Source organism: Megalops cyprinoides, chromosome 6 (assembly GCF_013368585.1).
Source record: "Megalops cyprinoides isolate fMegCyp1 chromosome 6, fMegCyp1.pri, whole genome shotgun sequence".
NCBI classification, from domain to species: domain Eukaryota; kingdom Metazoa; phylum Chordata; class Actinopteri; order Elopiformes; family Megalopidae; genus Megalops; species Megalops cyprinoides.
In genome coordinates, this window is record NC_050588.1 from 15,185,557 (window position 1) to 15,211,814 (window position 26,258).

Here is a 26,258-nt window from a genome sequence, read left to right on the forward strand (position 1 = left end):
TCCACCTATTATGCATGAATCACCCAAAATTACTATTCATACCAGCCACTTCAACACTAAATACTATATCTAATGTAGCACGCTCACATAAGGATCCTGTATGTCCTGTAAATAGCAAATTGTTAAAAAAAAAACTTTACATTTTTCCAACTATATCTGCCAACTTACATGAAGTGTGCTCACACTGAGTGATTTTCTGGGAATAATGTTAGCTTAACTAGTGTGTTAACCATGAAAAACCACCATTAAATTAAAGCCCGTCTGCAAAGCATATATATCTAACTAGCTGACTGACACACTCACTTTGTTTTACCATTGGACCTGCCAAGTTGTATGAACTATATTCAGTACAGACTATTTCATTAGCCATATATCTAACTTTCATTGGTTGAAATACCTGATCTTTACCAGTGATCACGTTCATTCACTTAGACATGTGTGATGTTAACTTGAACAAATTTTAACATGATTATCACTGCAATGTGACCATAGTTAGTTTAAAATGATTGATTTTACAGGCTGCACTGGCTGTTAGTGGTGCATAGTTTTCTGTTACACATTACATAATATGGACCTACAACCACACCATAGACCTCAATACCAATTGACTGCACACCTTCATCCCTCTTGAGGTTCTTGAATCTACTGTTTCATTTCTCTGTGAGTAAATGTAGCTGACACTATTATGAGGGCTAAACCTTACGATATTTCAGTATGTTTCTGAACATCTGAAATATTTGGTTATGCATATCCATGTCATATGTCATGAAAGTCATATATCACAAAAGAGACTTCATAACTAAATTAATCAAAATCAACATGATGGCTGGTTCCAATAGCATTCAGACATTTTGCAGATGCATCAGTATGAATAGAATGTCCTTTAACTCTGGGTATTTTAGCAAGCTGGCTACTTCAGCTCCATCACAAGCTTCTCCATCACAATATTGAATTGTCTTGTCATCTGTGAATTTTAAATGCATTATCTGAACAAATATTAGGGCCAATGTGATCAGTATTTTTTTTTTTAGAATTTAAGTAATTTAAGGAATTCACAACCTGGTTTATTCACAACCTGATTTATTTAAGTGTTTTATTGTTAGAAAATGGAGCAATGGTTAGAGTACATATACAGTTGGAGTTTTATAACAAACACAATGTTTTGTATTTTCAACTGACTCTACATTCATTGTTAGTAATGTAATGGAATATTAGTTAAGAAACTCAAAGAAGCGTATTCAGGCAGTAGTTACTATGAATTCCATTACTCCATAATCTGTGTTTATAATGTGTTGATTTGTACTTGCAGCTAATAATGCATTGCAGGTCACTTTGTTGATATCTTCCTGTAACAACGCCTGTGGAAGAAACACAGGAAAACCCTCTCCAGTCACATATGCAGTCAAATACTCGGACCCAACGGTGCATGAATCTGATGTCAAACTGCACTCCAGTGCTTTTTATTTAAATCAAAATAATAATAATAATAATAATAATAATAAAGAACACTCACCTGCATCACCCCCCACCCAACCCCAAAAATGCTCAAGATGTGTGTAGGCTATTTATGATCATTTACAAATTTTACTTTAACTTTACAGTAATGGATTGATTAATTTTTAAGTATTCGGTTATGGCAATACTGCATTTGAATATTCTGAATTAATTTATCAATACGTAGAAACAGATGATTATCACAGGGGCCAAACAGAAAACAAGGAAAGAAATAATAACTGAGCTCTCCAGTGTGCATTCGCATGCCGTACACCCTCCATATGCAGCATCATAACGATCTTAGGATGCAGAACTGAAAATGATCAGCTAATACATCCGTATTTTAGTCAAGAACCAATGGTAAACAAAATCAGGTTTAAATTAAGATAAGGCGAGAACAAGATTACATTTTTTCTGTGGTGATGTGCTTCTCTGCTCCAAAGGACTACAACGGCGCACCCCCTCGATTCAGCGAAATGTGGCGTTGCCTGTTTAAGAGCTCCGAGCGAGATAGGCTGGGAGATGACGTCCACAGCGCAGACTGGAGTTGATCGGTAGACACTGGAGGAGCGGCGGTGAGAGCGAGAGACGGTGAGTAGCACAGGCGAACTTTATCCAGTGATCGTGACTGTCAAAAGGAGTCGCGGCGTGGGCATGCGAGGGGGTTTAAGTTGTTGGATCCCGGAGCTCACCGATCTTGGTCTGGGCATTTGAGGGACTGTGGCTTAGCAAAGAGAACCCCATCCATCTGCTGTAACTGCATAGATGAGTAATTTGCACTCTCTAGCTAGCTAGCTAGCTAGCTAGCTTTACTAGTGTGTGACTCCTTTTGAATCCAGGCCGGGCGGAAGGGAGGTAGCCAGCTAGCTAGCTAGCAACACATCTCGGAAAGTGGAATATGGCGGAGAGAGATCATTTGCCATACCGTGAAGGAGAAAACAACCGCAACAAATACATGCTGACTCCACGCCTTGCTGAGGGCTTGACTGAATGCAAAACAAAGACCACATATTTATGTCTTCGTTTAGCACTCCAGCTGTCTAGGCTCAGCTTAGCTATCTAAATCGCAGACCCTGTCGGGGCGAATTGTAATTGAGCGCGTGCATTTGTTAGCAAGCTAGCAGGCTAATATAGCAATATTAGTGAGTGTCTCTATGGAGTGTGATTATCTCTCCAGCTAAGCACCCAGAAAGCGACACATACACAGTTTGTTTTCAGTTTGTCTTCGGTAGCTGACTAGTTAAAACCAGACATGTCGCCTTGTTGCGGTGATAAGTTTATAGTTAGCTATTAGTCTAGCTACATTTGTTGCAGTAACCCGCCCTATCAGAAATGTTCATGTGAGAGAGGGCACTGCGGTAGCGCGGTGCTGAGCGGCACCCGAATCCACACAAGAAATTAGCTCGCAAGATACTGTCAGATTTGGCAGGGGCTTGATGGCTAGTTAGCGAGAGTCTAGTTGTTCGTTTTGTAGAGGAGTTGCATGTTCAGTTTAACTCAGGGCTGTTGCTAATATACCACGTTAGCTGGCATGCCAGCTCGTTGCATGGTGGCAACTTTGGCTTTGACCCGGTATTTCAGTGCTTATTTTCCACTTTTGTGTCGATTAGACAGAATTTCTCTAACACCGTAGCCAACCGCCTAGCTATCGAATACCAACATTCTAGCTTCCAATCTGAGTGTTGTTGGAAAGAATTAGTACGCACCAGTTTTTCTTAATACTCTGCATTTTTGGTTTTGGACCACGTTGTGGAACATCAGTTAAGTAAGAAATTGGATTAATTGTGCGCAGTTACTCAGGTCCTTAAAGTTTTGGCAAATTTTAAAATGTGCCCGTTTTATTAAAAGCTGTGCTATCTAAGGGTAGATAATACGGAACAAAAATCTTGAGCCTCATTTTATGTCAAGCAGAGGTATTCAGAAGTAGCTGGAAGTGCTTGTATATTTGCATCAATGTCAGTGCATGGCCGAAAGTGGTTCCTTAAGTTCCAAACGCACTTTCCGCAAGCCGGAGCTTTCGAACAAAACTTCCAATGTCTCAAAGAAACACATATCGACTGAGAGCAAGTTTTCAGCATTGTTTTCTGTAACAGGGTGATAGTTTATCAGGAAAAACGCACCAAGGACCACACCTAGTGCAGCTTAATCGTTACGCACACGAGGTTCATCTCAGGGAACCTTTATCACAGTTAAGTTACGTCACCTTATAAGATGGTTCTGTGATCTGAAGTAGACTATAGTGTTGTCTGAAGCTGTGTTAATCAGAACTTGATTTCTCGACAGAATAAAACCAAAATAACACACTGACCTTTTCTCTTGAGGGTTGTTTTCTGGACTTTTGTGATTATGTGGCAAAGTGACATCCGCAAACAAGACAGCATCCCGTTTTTCTTTACCTACATTAACCGGGCTGGAAAGCCTAATGGTTGTATACCGCTGTTATTGCCCTCTTGTGAAAGGACTGGCTTGTAGTGACCTAATTTTACCATTTCATGGTGTTCTGTGTTGTGGTCTGTAATATTTTTTGTACAGATAGTCTCATGCATGTTCTTTGATAACCAATGGGAGGGGGGGTCTGAAATCTCTCCACAGAATTCACAGGTCTGTTGATTATGCAGGGCCTGTTGGCTGCATTTTAACTGTCCCATGTCTTCAGGTGTTGAGCATAGTGGTCTTATCTCCATAACCCATTTCCCTGTTGTGTGTGACTTGTCTATATTGAACGAGCTTATCGCTCCACTGCAGTTATCGCTGTCTTTTCACCGTGATTGTCGTCAGTAAAGATTAGGGCCCGTATCTGTTTTCCACTCACTCTCTCATAGGACCGGGTTATTTCTGAAACGTGGTGGCTGAGCCTCCCTGTCAGTTTTCAGGCGTTTCAGCGAACACAGCACCACAGTAATAAGGGGGATTGTTCTTTTGATTGAATTTACTAAGCCCTTTATCACCGTTATTAGCGGCTTGGTCTTATAGTGCACAGATGTGGTGGTCTGTTTTAAGATGGATGAAAAGACTGCCCTCTTCTCACTCACTCTAATTAGGTTGATGGTTTAATGACATTTGATCGGTCTTTTAAACACATTCTCTGCACAGAGAATGCCCATTCACTGTTCTGGAGTGTACTCTGAGTCAAAGCGGGTAGAGAAGTTGATTGGCCTGCTATCAGTAAGCAGAGCACTACAAAAACATTTTACAGAGCGGGTTATAAGAGGTGACGTCCAGAGCTTGTTGCACATTCTCTGCGTCTTCATTCACAGGACTCCACCTTCTATCAGACTCTTTTGTGGAATATTCTTTCTGACTTCTGAATGCTTCTCAGGTATGGGCAGATGTTGGGAGGTGGAACGCTTGCTGGTTTTGTGTTACTGACTTAATTTAGCTACTGAAGAGGAGTAGTGAGTCGAAACTGACCTATTGAAGTAGCACAAGCTGTGAGTCCCCACTGAAGTAATTAAAATGACAAATGGCCCCGGTTAACAAATTTAAGACTCAGGGATGGGATGTGAGGTGGATGTGGTGCACAGCAGCTGGTGCAGGATGGCCTGACGTTGAGGGAGAGTGGCAGGAGTGCACTTTTCTGTGGACTTTGTCTCTCTTCCTTTATCCTTTATGAAGGCAGCATGGGCTTGCACTGTCACTTTGTGGGTGTTGCCCCCCCCCCCCCCCCCCACCCAAGTTCCCGCGTCTGTTTCTAAAATGTTTAGTCATGATTTTCAGGCGATCTTTTTTGTTTGCTGAAACCACCGTGATGTAGAGAGAGAGAGAGAAAGAGAGCAAGACAATGGTCTGTTTGATGCCCTGTGGGCTTCTTGGGCTCTGAGCTTGTGAAGGGTTTTGTGCATTCTGAGTGGTCTGCCTCAGTGTCAAAGCGGGTCGGGTGCTTTGATTTTTATTTTCCTTCTGGTTCTGAACACCTGCTGCCCTGCTTAACAGCTTCTCTGTCAGCCCGGTCAGTGTAAAGGTAAAGGTGGCCAGTTAAGGCAATGATTAACATGCTACATCCACTCTGAAAGAAAATAAAAGAAACACTGTGGAAATGAATGTTTTCACTGGAAAAAAACACTGTAAAAATAAAGTAGGGTGCAAAATCGTTGATGGATAAAATACTGGGACTTGATGCTCAGGATTTTTCTTGGAAGTACATGCTGACCAAACAGCTTTTCCTAATCACCAATGTTTTACTTCTAATGTAGGTAAAATTAAGTACTGTGTATTGAACAATATACTGTAGGCCAGCAGTTCCTGTAGTCAGTAATGGTGGAAGATTGGCACAGGGATGCACAGTTGTTCGTGCTTCAGAAGTTTGGATAGCTCCTTCTTTGGTTGTAGGTGTGGACTCCTCTCAGCGTGTTGACGCATAGTTCTGCGGACGGGTGAAGTGGTGCGGGGTGCCTTGTTGCCGGTACGAGCCCAGCGCTTCAGAACGCTGCTCCTGCCCGTGAGAGCCGAGCTCCCGCCATCCCTAGGGGCTAATCTAGGAGGCTCGGTGTTTATCTCTGCGGGGCTTATGCATTGTAAAACACTGAATTATTAATACCGCTCAAAAGGTAAACATGCCAGAGGAGTGCTGGAGGCCCGTGCAGTGAGGAGTCTTTCCACTGAGAGGGCAGGTGTCGAATGATTTCGCCGTCGGCGGCTGTTCCATCGGCGCTGCTGAACAGCAGACGGAAGAATGCTCCAAAGAAGCTGATGTCAAAGCACGTGGGGAGAAAAAATCTGTCTTGCGAAGCCTATTCTAGGGAGGGAGAGCGAGAGAGAGAGAGAGAGAGAGAGAGAGGCGACAGTTATGACCTCGCTCGACCGCAGCCAAGTCGTTAATGACCTTGTGGTCGTTATCCCCTTGGCGGACATAATTGAGTTTGTCAGCTCAAACCTGGGCAGGGGAATCAATAAGGGTCCGTTATTAGATTGCTTGGCTGCCAAATCAACTTTAGCTGCCGAATAACGGAGCACCCCAGGCCCTCTGTAGCTCCTGCTGTACCTGTTAATCCTGGCAGCTGAAGTGGCTGCAGTTAGTGGGCCTTGTGCAGTTCTGCTCGTGTAGCCTAATCATGTCTCACTTGTGAGCGGTCTGTGTCTCAAAGTTCGTGCAACAGTGTGACAACCTCGTACAGATAAAAGCCAAGCAAAGGGAGTTCTAGCCAGGCCCTTCAGAAAGTGAATCTAAGTTGTTCTAGGATATAAGGTAGAAGATGCTTTTTCTGGATGTGCACTTCTTTAGAAAGCAAGTGTGGAAACTCACTGCAAAAAAGTCCAAAGAACAGCTTTGATCAGTTTAGCATGCCAGCATGCAGAAATGGAATAGATCTGTTCTGATGAGGAATTCAGGCACCCAGTTCTCTTTAAATAGACTGAAGCAACTCTGTGGTGCATTGTGGTGATGGTGGTGGTGGAGGACGGTTAGACACATTTCCACACTTGTTGCCATTTTATAGCTCAGCGTTTGAGACATTGAAATGGCAGCATTGACAGTCTGTCACTGGATATTCAAAATAAAGGATCATGACACTCTCAGCGATGGCCCAAATAATAATTTCTTGTTTACGCTTAAACACATTTAGACAGAACGGCTTCATTAGAATAAATTTTACTTGTCAGAAGAAAAAAATGTCAGAACGCATTGACGCGTAAATAAAACATTATCCCACATAAGCGTTATTATTTGGGCTATTAGCTGAGTTTACAGTGATCTTTTTTTCGACTATACCATGTTTAAACTTGCACCTTGACTACACAAGGTGAGAGTAGTACATTTTAATTCATTTCGCAGTATTTGAGTGTTACAGAGTTTTGGAGTTTTGGCTAGAATACTGTATTTCATCATCATTTAGTTTCTTCTTGTGTCCGTGTGGTGTTGCATGATTATCCGTGTTACTATTTCTAGCAGAGGGAGCACAGTAAAGAGATGCCCTGCATTACCTGGTCACTAGACTGTCATCCAGAGGTCCATTAGTCAGTTTTGATGCTGAAGTGGTCTGTGTTTCTAATAGCTGGTATACAGCCCCTAAGGCCCGGACTAGTGCACTATCCATGTTGCTGTGTGCTCTGTGAATGCTCCGGCTGGGCGGTGGCTGGCACTCCAAGGTGACAATCAGCAGGAAGAGGGAGTAATTACTCCCGTCACAGCTGATCTGTCCACTCCACACACACACACACACACACACACACACACACACACACACACACACACACACACACACTCACACACAGTGATAGTAATTAGGATCTCATTTTGCTGATGCGGTGGGTGTGAGAATGGCTTTCTGACTTTGCTGTGGATCTAAACATTTCCCAAGTTTCTTTTTGTTTTTTTGAGTTTTTGGGTTTGGTGGTGATGGCTCATGTTGATCTGTGTAACTGGCCAGAAGAGGGAAAATCTGCATTTGGGGGGGGGGGGGGGGGGGTTCTCAGTTCCTCTGACTAAACAAACAGATGGATTCATATTGCTTTGTGTAGCTTGAACCCCCCCTCCCCCTCTAGCAGCAGACTCAGCAGAAAAGCGAGGCCACGGCTATCCAATGAGCCACCTCTTATTTTCCCACAAACCCTGAAAGCAGTGGTGAGCGGAGATAAGTGGACGTGTGGTGTGATGTTCAAGGACAGGCCTAATCTTTTGCATGGCTGTTACATTTTCAGGAAGCTCACTCGCGTGTGGAGGAGACCCCCGGCGTGCATCAGCTGTTTTCCTCAGCCTTCACTGACTCTGGCTTTTGAAAGTCACTCATTTATCACAGTGCCTGTAATCAGGTGAAGAGCCTTTAAAAAGTGGTACCTGTCCCTTGATGTCTCCTGCTTAGCAAAACACACAGCTGTGCAAATAACAATAAAAATGTAAACAGAACAAAAATAACAACAGGCCTCCCCTATTTGAAAATATACAGCTGCACAATATATCAACATGTAAATAAAAAATATATTAAATAGCCTATATTAAATAAAAATAGGTTTATGTTGGTAGCACTTTTTGATAAAGTATTTCAGACTATCGAAATAAGCTACCTGTAGGTTTATGTTGGTAGCACTCTCTGATAAGGTAATTCAGACTATCAGAACATTCTAAAGTTATATGCTGGTAGTCTTTTCTGATAAGGTTAGGTATATCAAAATATGCTACTTCAAGTTTTATGTTGGTATTGATTAGAGTGTGTTGATGGACAAACTAGACTACAAATTTACATGTCAGCATGTAAACTAGACTGTTGAAATACATACAATTTATGTGATGGATAAATTGTAAGTAGGCTATGCATATTATTAAAATTTACTTGACAGCATTTTTGAAATTGCTGTTGGATGAATTAATGAAAACAGTAATGTAATTAGCTTAGAACCATTTTCTGATAAGGTAAAAAAAGAATTACCAACCTTTTTTGGCTTCTAAGGTAGCACAACCTACTTGCGGTAGTATTTTCCAATAGGGTAGCAAAGATCGATAGATACGACTATCAATCTACACTACGGTAGTACATTTCGATAAGGTAGGACAAATCGACAGCACACCGGGTTTGCACGCAGAGGGAGAGTGGGGGTGGGGTTGCGCGGAGAGTGTGAGAGAGAGGAGAAATGCAAACACCGGCACAACTTTACAGAAGAAACGGGTTATGTAACGCAACATCAGACTATATTGATATGAACTGTATTGTCTCATCCTATATTTCATTTAAAAATATATCGATATACCTTAAAAAGTCTATATACCGCCCAGCCCTACATCACATTCAAACAGTGACTCAAAGAGCTGGGTGGAGGTGAGAGAGAAAGAGAGGGAGGCAGGAGAGCTCCTTACATGGACTTGGATTCCTCTTCACACTTTTTAGTGCCTGAAAGGACAGTGTGTTGTGTTTCACTTTGATAACAGCAACAAAGATGGGTCAAATCACCCTAGTATAAACTGAATTGATCCTGGACATTTTTAAAAAGTTTTCAAAACAGATGAAGAACCTGAGGTGTATGAATCTTATGAAGTTGTGCTGTTGGGATAGTAGTAGTGGTTTGTATAACCATACATAGCTTTGGGAGGTTTGTAGTAGCAGTATGTCAGGCAGTACTGCAGTGAGACTTAAACTACTGTAGATAGTCTTTAAAATTTGGCACTTGTGCTGGCAAGTGTTGCTCACAGAGATGCAGCGCTCTCATCCATGGTTGAAGAGGGTAGACCAGAATATAATCACTGTATTTTAACCCTTTCGTGACAGTCCAGAAAAAGAATCTGTAGCTTTTGTTTTTCGTCTCTAATGCTGTCAGACTTCTATGTTTGTGGATGTATGCAAGTCGCTCATGGGGGATGGAAACAGAAGGTGTGTTTCCATTGGAACGGGGCCGGGGTAGTTTTACGGGAACGCAACGAGAGTTTTCAGGAACCTTTACGGGGTGAGGCAAGACCCTGCCTTGGGGTAGGTACTTAGCGCGGCCTCGAAAAAGTGCTGAGTGGGGCGTGGTGTTGACTCAACGCTGATTGGATATGCTGTAGGCGGGCGATGACGTTAACGCAACAAGACGTCGAGAAGCGCCATTTCTAGTTTGTTTTTCGCACCTACTCGGTGTTTATGTTGATGTCGCATCGAAGAATGATTACGTCAATACCAGAGGCCAGTGGGTCCTACCGGGGTCTTTACTCTCCTAATGGAGACACAACGGGGCTGAAAGGACCGAGGAGGGGGTTGGCCCTGTAAACGGCCCGGCCTCGTAAAACTACCCCGGCCCCGAAACACGCCTTCTGTTTCCATTCGCCATGAGCAACTTGCATACATCCACAAACATAGAAGCCCTTCGTTCATGTCCTCCCTGCGGTTTCCTATCTGTGTGTGACACATGGTGGAAGATTACTTCACTGGAAGCATTCTGAAGTGGTTATATTTGAGCTACACCTCTGGCTGTGTTATATCTTGATAGTGATACTGACCTGAGACTAATGCCTAAATTGTAGATATCCTCAACCATTCCATCTGTTAAGTTCTTATCTAAAAATACAGTGCTCTACAGAGGCCAGGAGGGAGAGACTAGTATGATAAGTTAGGGTCCTTCCAAAGAAATTTGGCAATCCTGATGTCTTTTAGGCCATGGTACACAGAGTGGAATAAAGCATCATTAACTGGTTCCTGATTGGTAGCTTACCTTACAAGTAACCTTACCAGTTATTTAGCATGTGTGTATAGTTAGACCTCATAACAGTGTTTCGCATCAGTAAATGGCGTTCTTGAAAATCGCCATCAGGTCATGTTGGTTACTTAAGTGTCAGAGACCTTCCTAGGTCAGGAGAATAGCTCCTTTACTATAAATACTCTCTCCCACCTTACCTTCACCAGAAGCGGGTCTGTTTACAGTTCCAGTGGCGGTTGATTATTTTTATTTTATTTGAAAGTTTTACTCTTAAAATGGAGGCAGTGACATCCGGTGAGCTACAAATATAGGGGAGGTCAAGTGCTTTAAAGTACCTTTAAGATGATGAGAAATCTGAACTGCTTTGTCATACGTAAGAAACTCGCCAGTTTTAGGAAGGATAACCCATCAGCAGCTGATTCTTGTTTTTAGTTAATTATGTCTAATGTGGTGGCATTGGCTTTCTGATCCCCACAGTAAACAGCATTAATTAAAACAAGGAGACTGGGTTACATTTGAGTTTGATTCTGACAGAGATCTGAGATTGTTTTAATTTATTGTTTATACTTGTTAATTGTGCAAAATAATCAAACAGGATCAGGGTAGTTCAAATAAAGGTATGTTCTCTGCCACGCCTATCTGTAGTTGACCAGCTGCCATAATTACTACTTTCACTTGATATTGTTAGTGAGTGTACTAAGAGTAAGGTCACCACAGTGTTGAAGAGAAATTAGAAAAGTTACTTTTCAGCTAATAAATCACTGGCTGTGTGGCTAACTTGTACATGAAAGTGTATGATCCCACTTAAATCTCTCATTCGCTTTTAACTCGTCTAACTCGAGTGAGCCCTGAATGAGTGGTTCACACTGTACTTGTCCTTTTTGAATTTATTTATCCAATCTAAGCAAACTGCAAAGAAGGCAGTGCTTTAGAATATGCAAACGAAAGCTTTAGCCGTCTGCTCAACTGAACGGTTGACATTTGGCAAGGTTCTCTCGTGTAAGCTCCCCCTCCCCCCTCAATTCCTGAAAGCATAGACATTGAAATGCACAACGCTTTTGGCTCGAGACTGCGTGTCTGTCTTTCTGTTTTAGCTGGCTCTGTCAGCATAGAATCACTGCGCTTATCTGGGATGCTGTCAAATTACCAGTGATGAGGCGCGTGCTCTGAATGGCAGGTTTCACAGCGCTGGCCTTTCACGTCATCAAAGGGAAATGGGAAGCAAAAAATGAGGGAAAGGACATTTTGTTTTTTGCAGTTTAGATGGTGGCTCAAGTTTCTCTTTGTTGTTCACTGTCTCAGGCTGCAGTGTAGCATAGTGGTAAGGAGCAGGGCTTGTAACTGAAAGGTTGCTGGTTCAGTTCTCCTCTGGGGCACTGCTGCACTACCATTGGGCAAGGAACTTAACCCAGAATTGCCTCAGTAAATATTCAGCTGTATAAACGGATATCATGTAAAAACTGTAAACCTGTGTAAGTCACTCTGGATAAGAGTGTCTTCTAAACGACAATATTATAATGTAATGTGAATCCCTCCACTGAAATCCCTCCACTGCCTCCAAGCTTAGACCAACCCACTACCTTAGCATCCCTGGAGCACTGTAGCTGAAGATCTTCAGATATTATTTTTAGTTCCTGTTCCAGAAATGCGTGAGTAGTTAAAAAAAAAAAAAAGAGCAGTGACCATGGAGATGTGTAATCTTTTGAATGTGCGGTGCTGCTAAGAGTGGATGCTGATTATTTTTTTATATTTAGATTGACCATCAGCACTTTCCACTGCTTCTGCAATAGTGTTCCCCTCAAGTCCTCCCTGCCTTCTCATCGCTGGCGGTTAGGTTATCCACCCCCCCTTCCGAAGATTAGCTCCTGTCTCATCGGATCGCTGCTCAGATTCTTAACCGGGGGGGGCGTGGATTCCCTTTTTCACAAGAAGCATTTTATAGACTATGGACACTGTGAATTCTTTGTGAGGGGGGGGGGGGGGGGGGGGGGGAAAGGACCCCAGTTTTATTTATTTTATCATGTTCACACTCTGTTTTTTGGTTCTGTCTTTGCACTTAGTATTCAGAACATAAGCGCTGTGGATTCAGGCAAAGGAATAATGAGGCTAGCTGGCAACATCTCTAATCTCAAAATCAGAGTTTTAAAATACCCTGCCTTTTGAATGATGTAAATCCTCCATGCCTCCAGTGATGGAAACTACAAATGCTGATTTGTGGGGAAAGCACCACTCTAGTTCTTCAGTGGAATGTTTCCAGATGAATGTGGTGATTACTTACCGAAAACAGAAAAAAAAAAAAAAAAAATTACCATAACTCTTTCTCTGTGAGTCACCAAAACCACCACCACTGTTGCTGACTGCTCTGAACTGTTGAGAAAAGATGCTAAGCAGCAGAAATGGAAGCTGAGTTCGAGGGGGAAGACCTGTGGGGGAGGGGAGTTTTAGCAGAGGGGCATGGGTGGGGATCTCTCCTTGATGTCCGTGGTGTTTGGAGGTGGGAGTTAGGAGAGGGTCTTTAAGGACGGAAACCAGGCAGACGCCTTCTTTAGCCTGTACGGGGGCAGACTGTGGGCTGATAATAATAGTGTGATATTATTCTCATCTTAGTCACTTCTGTCCTATCTCCTTATGATTTTTGGGCAGTAAAATATTTCTCTGAACTGAACTGAGATTTATATCACAAGAAATATATCAGTTTAGCAAGGGCCAGCACTCATGCCTACTTTTGATAATTAATTTTTTTCCAAAAGCTTCCTTTGCCCTGCTGTTTGTGAATCTCTAATGAGAGAGATTGGTTGTTATGGGAGAGAGAGCTGTAGTCCTGCAGGGTGAAGGCTGCTGAGAAAGAGGATCTGCCATGGTTGGACTTGGCAAGTGGCAGTTGGAAATACAGTGTAATGCGCAGTGTCAGATTGATTCTGAGATTAGAGAAGAGAGTACGGTTTTCTGTTGAGTGTGCATTTCAGCCTCCTGCTGTCGTATGCGGGGGAATCCCCCGGCTCGTCAGCGCGGCTGAGGACGCCGATATCTCCACCGCTGCTGTGTGTGGACTCGGATGTCGGCCTGTCTAGCCCAGCTTGTCTAGTTAAAGGCGTCAGTAATTCAGACTCCCCCCAGTGATTTGTGAATTGGGCTATTCTCCAGTCGAGGGAAAATTCCAATTCTTAAAATTTGACTTCCAAGCCATTCTGTTTGCACTTCAGGACACTAAGTAGAGTTAGCAAATGATGTTAAGTACACCACACAGTGTCTGAACTAAAGCCCCCTCTCATACTGGGTTGTTTTGGTGTTTCCAGTTCTTTTTGGACAGGCATTTGCTGTTCGTTCTAGGACGCTCAATTGAGAAAGCTTGGATCCTGTCCACTTTCTGCTGTCCGAAGGCCGAGAGTGCGGGGTATTCCCTCACCGCTCACAGCTGGGGCTGACAGGATGTGAGTGGGTGGAGCTTGGCAGAGCCCTCGTGATGAGGTCACTCTGTCCGCTGATGACCTGTGGGGCTTTCATTTTGGCAAACCACACACTGGATCATTGCACCCTGATTTTTGGTGGAAGTTTGGGCTTGGACTTCTGGGATAGGCCTTGTTGTGGGGGAATCAACCTACCAGTGTAATTGTTTCTATTTTGTGATGCCAGTGGCAACGTTAAAGCAGCTTTCCATGGTATCCGGATATGGGTCCAAGAAGCTAAACTTATCCCAGTCATGAGGCCATTAAATTTGGACATTGTTACTAGTGTACCTCTTACATTGTTTCATTTTCCTCCTGCTAAGCTGACCCGTTGACTTCTGCTTCTTTCTTTAGCTTGACTAACCGCAGGATAAGCCCCAGTGAAAATCCCTTGGCTTTTACACTGCTAACCGCTATGGTGTGAAGCCGTGTTCAGACTGGCTGGCCATAAACAATGGTTTAGTTGGAAGAAAAGTGGCTTCATTTGATCCTGCCTTTGTGGCCTGGACTTTAGCTTTTGGTCCCAAAAAACACAGTAATGAATCTGAGGCTTTGAAAATGTTAATAAAAAACCACCATCCATGCATTTAATTGGAGTTGACTTGTGGTTGCGTGGGCTGTAGATGGGGTAACATTTGTGTCCGCAAAAACTTTGAGCAATGGTGCAGGCCTGTGCCCCGGGTATGTTTTAACTTAAAATTTCTACCTATGATCTGCTAGTAACCTCTGTTGCAAGGATACATCTTTTTTGTGGCCACACTGTGGTTGATCATGGTACATTTCCAAGCCTCCGACCCTGAAGAGAAAAGGCAGCATCGTATTGGTTGGATGGAATGTTTCTGTTGGGTTGTTGGCAAGGAGTCTCCCACCACCCCCCCCAATGACATTCATTTTCCAGTCAGTGTTTAGAAGCGGAAGGCTGGTATTTCCTATATGGCAGTGTGTGTGGTTGCCAGATTGGTCTCTCACAGACACATTGTGGAAGCAGGCCCCGAGCCTGAGGCAGGGTCTGCGGCCTGGCCGTAGCAGGCGGACCTTCCTTAAGAGGAGACTTAAGCATCTGGCTCCGGAGAGCCTGTCTCTGGCCATTCCACACAGTCAGCCTTTGTTGCACGGCTCCCAACCCAGAATTTGCCTTCAGTAATTATGTTCATGGTTGCTGCGATTTCAACCTTGTGTGTCCATACCAGAATTTGGCAATTGCAAGTGATTTAAGTCTCTGGGTTAGTCCATAGGCGCTGATGGACCTGTCTGTTGTTTTAGGGGAAAAATTGGCAAGTGATGAGACGAATGAAGCAGGGGGAGTCGCATCATTTAATTTAGTTCACAAACCCATAGCAGACCTGTCCCATTACAGCAGAAGGGAGAAAATGGTGTAGAGACGGTGGAGGCTGTGTGGATAACAGCGTTGATTGTAATGGAAAATGCTGGCATAGGGTAAATTTGAGGGCTATATGCACTATGAGGTGGCAGGACACCTCGACAGCTGTGTTTTGTATGATGTGAATGAAATGCATAATGACCTTTTTATGCCATAATGTGGTTTTTCACCATAGAATCCAGTGCTTTTGTAATCCCTATGGATGCAGTGCAATATAATTAGAGTTGTCGGCAAACATTTTCTAAAACTGAATTCTTTGCGAAGGAACCCATGGAATTGATTGTCTGTTCCCTGGCTGTTTGTTCTTCGCAGTTCTGTCTTCTGATCCTGAAGGCTTAGTCATTGATCATGTGCATTGCCTGTTGCTTGTAGACAATGGCTTACATCTGGAGGTGAAACTGTGGCCTGTGAGTCTTTGTTGCTCTTTGCTTTTTTGGTTTGCTGATGATTCTTGCAGTTTTTCCTCTATGCTTAGAGTGCAGGAGTTCCAGTTCACTTTTTTGAGTTGGTGCTTAAAGCTTTTTAAAGCTATTTCTTTTTCCACAAATACAGGTGTCCCCACTGTCTTAATATTCCTTTTAGCACATTTTCCTGGGATTATAGTCTTGGTCGTTGATAATTATTACTTTCAGTAAAATCGCTTTACTTTGCTTTTCTTTGATCTTCATGGTTCATCAGCACTTTCATTAAAATGTGTAAAGGTATGACCGGTGGGGATAAAAACAACAAACCATCAGCTGCCATTCTTTGTCTTCCTGGAAATTATTTTCTGGAGTGTTATGGTTTTCTGGATTACCTTTCTAGTATTTCTGCTCATGAGTAACTCAGAGTTATTTACTAAAATAACAATAAACATTATAGCAAAGAAAATCCCATCTTAATACTATGTGCTTAATTAATGTAAGATAGCAGGATCGGTGCATCTGCTTTGCTTGTTGTGATACGTTATCAGCCCGTATTTCTGCCTGTGCTGGAATTTACAGCGCTACAAGCAATTTCATGACAGCTAATTAAGAAGTGAAACTAATCAGAGAGAAAATTACTAGAGATAAGGGGCCTGTCTTAGTAGCTAAGCACCAGATGTGTAGGAACAAGGCTTGTAGCTCAGGCAGGTGAGTCACTGATAATGTTAAGCAGATTTTTGTCTTATTTTCTCTATTTTCATCATTTTTCCCCCCTACTTGTCTCGCTCTCAATCATTTGGAGGACTTTCTAGATGGAACTGATGCATTTACTCTACTCCTTTGTTTAAAAGGGTGTGACCTTTGGTGTGAGTGGTGGTGTGCGTGCAGTGTTTTTGCTGGTGCCTGACCATACTGACCTGCTGTATTGCTAAGGATCCTCTTTTGTGTCACCATGAACATAGCGGACATTCACTCAACCCTGAAGTCTGTGTGAAAGCATACCGTACTAAGCCAGCTCTAGCTCACTTTGCACACTGTGACCTTTTCCCCAAGGAATGGGCTGATGTCAAAACTTCTGAAACATGGCGAGGTTGCTGCACGAAAAGCAGGCTGGCTGAAGGACAACCCTGTGGTCTTCTCCAGCACAAGTCCAGCACTGCAGATTCCTTTTCATCCCTGCGACTCCCAGTGTATCACAATCCTGTTATTGTGATGTCATCCTGCAGAAATCTGGGAACGTGTGTGCAGTTCTCAAGACCTGATCAAATGAGGCCAGCGTGTGAATGTACATGCTGCCAGAAACTTTTTGAGTAACACTGTTAAACCATTGAATCTTCTCTGTCAGCAAGCATTACAGTACCAGTCAAAAGTTTAGACGCACCTGATTGAGATAATGGAAAACATGCATTCAAAGACATTTTGATCTTATGCTTAAATGCTTGAAATTTGTTTCTTAGACATCAACTTCACTATTTATATTTGTCTATGTATGGATTTCTTTCCAAAACAGTTTTAATTTTACAATATATTTTTAACTACTTTGAAGAGTCTAATATGTGAGAGTTTTGATTTGTTTTACACTTTTTTTGTCACTGCATCATTACGTTGGTGTTGTTTCATAGTTTTGATGTCTAAAAACGGTAAAAATAAAGAAAACTTTCTATGAGTAGGTATATCCAAACTTTTGACTGATATTGTAGGTAGGGATACAAAACATTGTATTGATAGGTGAAAAGTGGGCAGAGAACTGAAAGTTTCTGATTGGACAGATGTAACTCATCTGTGGGTGAAGGTGGTGGTATGGGAGGGGATTATAAAATGACAGATTTAAGGCAAAGGGATCCAGTATCCATTCTTCTTAATTTAATGAGCAGTTACACAGACCAGGGAGTCGAACATAAATTGGTGATGGGTGAGGAGGAAGACATCGCAGAGCCAGGGGGTGGGGCCGGGAGGCGGGTGCTGGTGGTGGTGGTGGTGGTGGTGGTGGTGGGGGGGTGGGGGGTGGGGGAGGGGTGTCGGCCATCCTCGTGCCAACGGATCGAAGTTTCCGGCTTTCTGCGCTCCTGTTGGCGCCCGTCTGTGTGACCGGCGGCTCTGTGAGGGGGAGATAGGAAGCCCGTCTGTCAGGACAGCGTGCTGACTCAAGCACAGTGACAGCTCTGCCTGCTGGCCCCGGAGAGAGGGGTGATAGCCCTCTGCCCAGAGCGGGACGGGACGCACAGACGATAAAGTGGAATTCCATCTCTCTGCAGCGCATGTGCTAAATCGATAAGATTACAGTTTTTTTCTGGCATGCCCAAAGCAGTTTTAACAAGTTTTGTTGGATTTTGGATCTTGGCTGTTTTGTGCCAGTGTGCTGTTATGTATCCAACTCTGTACCATGTGTGCGATCAACACATGTTCATTATAGAGGCAAACTGTTTGGATATTTGGAATGAATATTCAGTTTAACCAGCAATGACAATGGCCCAGCCTTATGATTACATGAGATCACATTGCATAGTGTTACATCACAGTATTTGCTGGGAAGACGCCTGTAACATTGGGGCACCTGTAACCTTGCTTACTGTGGAGAAGCTGCAAGAGAAGCAACACTTCTCACAAAAGAACAGAAAGAAAGCGAGCAAACGTTCAAAACATTTTAAAAACCAGCAAACGAAACCGCAAACAGTCAGCTGAAAAACGCAAGACCTCTGCTCTCCAGCCACACACCTGTATTTAACAGGCCTTTAATATGGCAGGTGTGGCTCATTAACCAATGGGCTGGTTCACATAGACAAAGACAATTATCACTTGACAATTAAACTGTTACCCTGTATGGAATGGAATTGGTCCATGAGCTCAGTTATTTACAAGGTTGGAAATGGAAAGACAGCAATCCTTAGGCATATAGCAGCGGTGGCAGTGGTAGCTTAGTTAGGTTAGGGAGCAGGACTCATAACTGCAAAGTTGCTGGTTTGGTTCCCAGTGGGGGCACTGCTGCTGTGCCCTTGGGCACTGTACTTATCCCCCCAATTGCCTCAGTAAATATCTAGCTGTATAAATGGATAACATTGTAAATCCTGTGATTGTTGTATATTGCTCTGGATAAGAACGTCTGCTAAATGCCAGTAATGTAATGTAATTCATCAAGTCACAATTTACCCAGCAGTTTTGGGGGAAACGTGGAGGTTCTCCCTCACATATACATTTACCATTTTGTGTACATTCTTTAACACTCAGGTGTGTTGTGTTGCAAAGTGGCATTTGAACTGATTTGTGGTTTATGGTCAGGGGAAAAACCTTTTTATTCTAAGAAATGAAGAGGCATTCTTAAAAATAAGGCATAAGGTTTGTAATCAGTGACCCACAGAAAGAGAATTTTCCTTTCCTTTACTTCCTTGACCTCAATGTGCATGTGTATTTCATGTGAATTGAAGGGGCCATGTTGCAGTAATTATATATGGTTTACTGTGATGACCTGTATTTTTGATTAATTCCTTGTGATAAATCTTCCTCTGCTGAATTAGGAGTGATTTACTGGATATGGAGCCTGAGCTGTGCTCCTGGGTTCGGTTCCCAGGTTGTCTGCCGTTACACCCATGAGCAAAATACTTAAACTGGATAATATGTTAAAAATGTACATATGTTGCTCTGGTCAAGGCCTTCTGCTGTGAAAGTAAGTCACAGAATGAAATGACGTCAGTTTGGCAACGGATTTGCTGAAATCAGGCTGTTGGTTTGCAGCTGTTTGGACCTCAAGTATTCTAAATGGAATTACACATAATTGACTGTTATTTTTTCATCCAATTTGCTGTCGTAATTCAGTGTTATAGCTATTGTTTTCTGGCAAAGACCATCACTTGTTTGCACATTTCTTTGGTTATTTGAAAGGAATAATACCACTGTATCTAGTGGAGGGATGAAACAATAGGCAGTTGTTGTAGCCAGTGTTTGATGCCCATTTGCAAACGTTCCTTTAGATAGAGGGATATTTTCAGTAGGCTGCAGAGATGCATTGGAAGCATATTAATTATTGCTGCCAACATCAGAGTCATTTGAAAAGACGGGGAAAAAGAATTCAGCTCATTACTCATACACAAAATTAGAAAATGCGTCCTCTATTGTCACAGGAAGCGCTGTCAATTTGAAGTCTACAATGGAACATAATTGGTGTTTTTAAAGAACAATATGTTTTTTTCCCCCCCAATTTGTGACTGTGAGCAATTATCTTTGATGCATAAGGCATGATGCAGTTAATTGTGTTGAAGTGATTATTGAAACAAACCTAGGCTTGTTAAACAGATGTGGCTGTTATCCAGTGTAGCAGAGAGAGAGAGGTGAGAGGACAGATAGGAGGGAGGGAAGGGCTTTTCCTGGTTCCTTAGTGGCCTGATCCTGAAGGGTGTCCTGTCCCTTTGGCTGTAACGGGTACAACACCTGCTGTGCAAACACTTCTTGGGGCTTGGCTGGAGTAGCGCTCACTGCAGCTGTGTTCAGTATCTGTCCTGTAAGTAAGTGTGTGTGTGTGTGTGTGTGTGTGTGTGTGTGTGTGTGTGTGTGTCCATATGCAGGGTGTTTCAGGGTGTTGGAGCTCTGAGGTACACTATTCCCTCTCTATGGAATGTGCTGTCAATTCCATCCAGTTCAGTCCTTGAATCTGCAATAATGCCAGGTGACTCCAGGCAATGGTTTCAGTTTCTGTCCTTGAATGCGTTGCCAGGCGAGTACTTCATTCTTGTTAAAGTTTGGCTGTTCTCTGAGATCCCAGAAAGCAGCAGAGACCCCAAAATACCAGCATTTGCAGGACTGGACTGTCAACATATTTTTACTTGAAACAAACACAACTGCAACTGCAGCAATGTTGCAATGAGTTGGCAGCTGGGCAATTTCTTGTGCATTTCTTTTCGAAAAGCAACTTCTGATGTGTCAGTTATCAGTCTTGTAATTACATCAGGGCTGGGTAATGGCTGGTTGTGACTTTGTCCTGATAGTGAAAGTGGAGCCGCGTGTCACGTGGTTCTGGGTTCACGGGGCACCGCCCCATTCGCCTCACGGTCCCACCGTGGTTGTGCATCTCTGTTCCCACAGCTGGAGTTCATGCCAGTGGCGGGCAGTGGCTGGGGGCACTGCCAGCGCCTGTGACCCCAACATATCCCAGACTTCAGTGGTCACACGCGGTCTGAGGCAGCCCTGGGAAAATGAACAAACCCGACCAGTGACCTCAACGATTTCTTTAAAAAAAAAAAAAAAAAAAAAAAAAAAAAAAAAAAAAAAGTTGACAAGCTACAGTGGTATATCGGTCTGAGGAAAAAGGCTGTCTGTCACTGTCTGAATCTTCTGAGTGCAGAATCAATTGAACCAGCTGAAATTGAACGTGAATCAAATTCAGTTACAAGAGTCATTGTCGAGCCTCTAAGGCACACCAAGCGCGTTTCCCTCTGTGGACACTCACCGCAGTGGTGGTTCACATGAGTGTTGTGTACCATTAGGTTGTGGATGGAGGAGGCAGAGGCCATGTGAAAATTACCCTTGTCTGTTTGTCCATGGGGTCTTGTGGTCTAGTTGCGATGACCATTCCTTTACTTGGAGGGACGCCTGGGCTGTCTAGCATTTTGGATTGGAGCTCCCCCGTGTGAGTTGGCTTTTGTAAATAAGACAGGCAGGCAGTTTCCACTTCACCGAAATCATCTTCACCGCATTATCAGAGAAATGAAAGGAATGTGTAGAGAATCCACATTGACAGGGGTCTTCAGCTCAGGCGTGAGGACATATTTTTCTGAGGAGCTGACGGGAGGTAATGCCTGGCTGAAACGAACTCTCTGCAACCTTCAGCTTGGCCCTTCTCTTCCCAACAGCACTGCTGTGTAGCTCTGCAAAACCATTTCACTCCTTGAGTCTGTTGGCATTTGGGGTTGTAAGCTGAGCTGTGCAGAGGAATTCTGGGAGGAATTTGCCCCACAGGGTAAAACAGCTGGAACTGCAGGTATGCAGCAGGGTGGAGAGGGAAAAATCTGTGGGACACAGGGAGAAGGCTGACCTGTGTCTGAGAATTTCAGCCATTGTTGAGCATACATCCCGGAGTTCTCCAGGGCAGGATTTAAAGGCAGTAATTACATTTTTTCTTTGGGGGTTGGGGGGCACTGTTTGAGGGCATCTGAGCCCAGCTTAGATATCAGTGGTTAAGCAGCAGAGTTAAAACCTCCTAAAAGGGGCTGAACAAATTTAAAAAATCCTCCTTTGACCTAAGCCAGACTTTGTGACCGAAGTGCCCAGACTCTGTGACTTATGCACCCAGACTGTGAGCACAGAGCTAGACTCTGACACAGAGTATTAAGGGATGACTTATGTACAGGGTATATCCAAATGCTTTGTCTGCAGTGCCCTGCATCAGGGCATGTTGTAAGGAGAAGAGAAACCCAGTAACTCTTCCGTATTGGCGCAGGATCGTGGGAACCCAAAGGCCAATCAATAAGAGGGGAGTGCAGCGGTTCAAATCATTTAATTACCAGCATGTTTGTTTTATTTATTCACTTACTTTCTCTGTTTCTCCTCCCCTGAGTGTGAGGTCTGTTTACGCTGTGCCACCGCGGGGGAGAAATCTATTAATTGAGTTGACCTTGGAAAGCTGGAAAAGAGAGGAAATCCGGAGGAAAGTGCTCTCTCATTTCAGACGCTGGGGGTGGTGGTGTTTGTATTGTTGTGTTGATAGTGGCTGGTACAGGTGGACATGACAGATGTTTTCCTGCGATTCCTTTTGAAGCTCAGCTAATGTATGTGCTGGGACAACCCCGTATCCGTGATGGGGGTCGTCCTGTGGGTTTCACTTTCATGTGATACGTCCCGAAAAGCTGTGTGTGGTATGCCCTCTTTCTCTCCCTCTCTCCTTCTCTGTCCATCTCTGTTTTGCTTTCCTTCTTTCCTTCTTTCCTTCTTCCTATGTATCTCTCTCTCTTGCTCACTCTCCCACTCTTCCCCTCACTTTTCCTCTCTCATTCTCACATAGACAGCCCCTTAGATGTTTGAAGTAAAGTCCCCCCCCCCCCCCCCCCCCCCCCTGAGCGCGCATTAGGTGAATTCTGACCTCATACTGTGGCACAACTGTATACCAGCATGTGGAATTCCCATGCCTCAGCCGTGCTCCGCATCAGAATGGATTCTGGTACCTCAGTTCACCCAAGTACCTGTTCTTGGATTCAGGGCACACTGCTGAGTCCACCTTATATGAGGCATCTGGCAGTTCAGTGGTGGATCAGCTGTATCTTCATTGAGTGTGGTTGTGTTTGAATTCATTAATTCGCTAAATAAATGAACATCATCTCTTCAGGTGTTTGAAGCTAGTTAGTGAACGCTTGCAGTTTCTCGCTTCTAAAAGTTTCTGTCTTCCTGGATTTCTGTTCTGGGTGAAGCATTTTAAGGTGAGTATGTTCAGTGTTGATTAAGTGTTGTTTGTTTTATTCAATATCCAGTCAGAGTACACTGTTAGCCAGATTCTAAGCAGTTCTCTCTAAGCTCCAGTGTGCTTGGATACAGGAAGATGCATATCAGAGCAAAAAAAAAAAAGCAGACATTCTCTCTTTCAGATGCTGTAGAAGGAGAACGGGGCAATTTTGCCACAGAACAGGGGTGGACAGGGTTAGCCTGAATGCTCTTTCACTTGTACGTTCCACGACTATTACACAGGCTTAGCGGAAGAGTGCTTATCATTTGGTGTGCTGAGGTCACCAACAGCTGCCAACTGCTGCCAGTTTTCGAATGGCTGTTGTACCCTGCTTCCTTTGTGATCGCTTACTGGCCAGTAGGCCTGGCTGAGCCTAGCTGAAGCAGTGGATCTTGCAACTTCAGGTTTGACTTGGCTTAGCGGGTGGCCGTGCTGGTAAACAGCTGGCCCCAGTGCTAGCGACCCCCAGAGCTGACCTCCGTGAGGGATTTCTGTCAGACAGTAGGACTGATGCTCTGTCTCGCTGACATTTGGCCCCTTGCATCTGCGGGTAGACCCTGGCGGTGGGCAGGTAGGCCACGTTCACGTGACCCCGCCTGGCTTTGAAGTTTCTGTCCTGCCGGATGGTATGCTGCTGTTGATCTGTGCTTGGCTCTCCATGGGAGATGCACATGGGCTCTTCAGTGTGTGACTGCAGGTTCAGGGCGACACATAAATATGCACTCGTGTAAAGGAAAAAGGCAAGACTGCGCCCCTGCAAAGTCAGTGGCAAACCAACTGGCTGCCCGGGAAACAGACTGCTCATCATGTGGACACGAACGTCCGTCTGTGTGGTGGGTTGGAATATTCAGGGAGAGGTTGTCCTGTTTATGGGCAAATCATGAGAAACGGGACCGTAGTAGTGTAGAAAAAGTCTTGTGATCTGAGGGTGTTACCTTGAGCCTGTTGAAGGGTTAGTCATGCTCTGAGGCTGTTGGTAGAGCTCAATGGCCAGTGTTTATGACTTTTTCAGTCATGTGACTGTTCCTTGCAGTGAGTCAACCATATGAACAAACCCTCTATTGATCTACGCATTTCATTTTAATAGAGTTTATAAAAAGCATTCCATTTTGTGGGCCCATCGCCGTCTGCTTCAAGGTGAGCGATGGCTCTTGCTCACAACTGCAAAGTTGCTTGTCCTCACGGATGTCATTTAAGTGGACAGATGCAAGCATGTGTTTGGTATATATGGCTTAAACAGCTAAACTTGTCAGAGCTAACAGAGTGCTGCTCTCTGTGCCACAGCACCTCTGCACAGGGGACGTCTGCGTATTAAAGCTGGCATTTACACGACAATGGCAGCCGAGGTTCAGACCGCCCATCCCATCCCTGAAGGTTTTCGCACGTAAAGTTTAAATGAACCGAAGGGTGTATGCACAGTTTAAAAGCCTTTGAACATCATATTATGAATACAAAAGTTTGATGGTAAGCCTAAAAGAATACGTGAATGAAGTAAATAATAAAAGCTATTGTTGCTCAGTTTGGCAGATTTCGCCAGGTCACCGTGTTTGGGAGCCAGTGGGTTAAAGCGCAGATATTTTGGGGCGGCAGCATTACCTCAGCCCCCCCCCCCCCCCAACCCACAGCCTCCCACTGAGGAGTGTGACCCCTGGATGAGCCCCCCCTTTTTCCCGGGACACCCTTCATGTCTTTGGAATGAGGAGCGGGACCACTTCAGTTCAGCTCCCAAAGTGCTGGGTGGAGACCCAATGATTAATTTCATTCTTTCGAAGAAAAAAAAAAAACAACAAAAACCAGCCGAGTTCAGATGGAAAGCGATGAAACAGCCGTTGTAATGCAGTGGAAGGCACGCTTTGTAATAATATCAGCACATACCGTTTCGTGGTAACTTGACAAACAGACACATTTTCATCTGCGGCTCCTTCTTCGTTTGGAATGAAACCTATTCGTTTATTGCATTAATTGTTTGTTGATGCAAGCGAATGTTTTATTCTGAGGGTAAAACTTAGGGAGGTTGGCTGTGTTTTTGGATACTTTGCACTACTTGGATACTTGAAACTTTGCAAGTTTAAAGCTGAACTGTGTTTCACCCCAGCTATTTCCATCTAACCCGTGGCCGGAACGCGGAATCTCTGTGAAATCTCTAAAACCCATGAAATCATTAAATATTAATGCTGTTTCTCCCCTCCGGTTTCTCCGGCCTTACATGGAGACACAAACGCGCCCTCCAAAAATGGTTAATCAATGGGTGATGTCATTTTGAAAGAAGCTGTGACGTGTGTGTGTATGTGTGTGTGTCAGAAAGGGGGGAAAGATGTGGGGTGGGGTAGAGCAGCTAACCACAGGGGTGTATAACTCCCAGGGAGACGCTGTTTATGAGAATGCTATCCTGCCCTCCCTGTCCTTATTAGTTCCAGCAACAGGAGGTTAGAGAGAGGTTTTTGAGACGAGAGAAGTTGTCTAATGCAGCAGGCAGGTGGCGAAAGGGCTTCACTCACACAGAGATGCCCTTATATGGCCTTGTGTGTGTGTGTTTGTGTGTGCGTGTGTGCGCGCGTGTATGAGAGAGAGTGCAGGGATGAGCTGGAAGGGTTTTTTTTTTTCCATTCACCCATCATAGTTCCCCGGAATGGGAATTCTCGGAAGTGTCTCAGCCCGGTCTGGGCTGCGGTGATAGCAGTCGGCTGCTTCTCTCACGTGAAACCGGGTGGTCACTTCCATTTCTTCATGTTCGCTCTAATACTGGATACAAGATGGCATGCAGTGTTCTGCTTAGGGGACTGGACTCATAGCCAAGTTTGATTTCTGGGTGGGGCACTGCTGTATCCTCAGCTGTTTCAGTATATCTTTCTGCATTAAATGGATATGCAAAATGCAGGCTTCATTTGGGACTGTGGATGAAGGTCCATGCTGAGCAAAGAAGTAATATAGCACAGTATAACTGAACTTACTCTGCAGTTTTGACAGACTTTGGGCAGAAATAATATCTTTTTTCCCTTTGTTGCCTCTTG

At 44.0% G+C, this 26,258-nt stretch overlaps 1 protein-coding gene across 1 annotated transcript in view; it reads left to right on the forward strand.

Moving 5' to 3' along the window:
* Positions 1–2,013: 2,013 nt before the first annotated feature.
* The window catches only part of LOC118778670 (ras-related protein Rap-1A-like), a 35,774-nt gene continuing 11,529 nt past the window's right edge, over positions 2,014–26,258 (forward strand). Inside the window, exon 1 of the mRNA XM_036530290.1 lies at positions 2,014–2,085. The gene's annotated coding sequence lies outside the window, so the exon portion shown is untranslated. The remainder of the gene's footprint in view (positions 2,086–26,258) is intronic.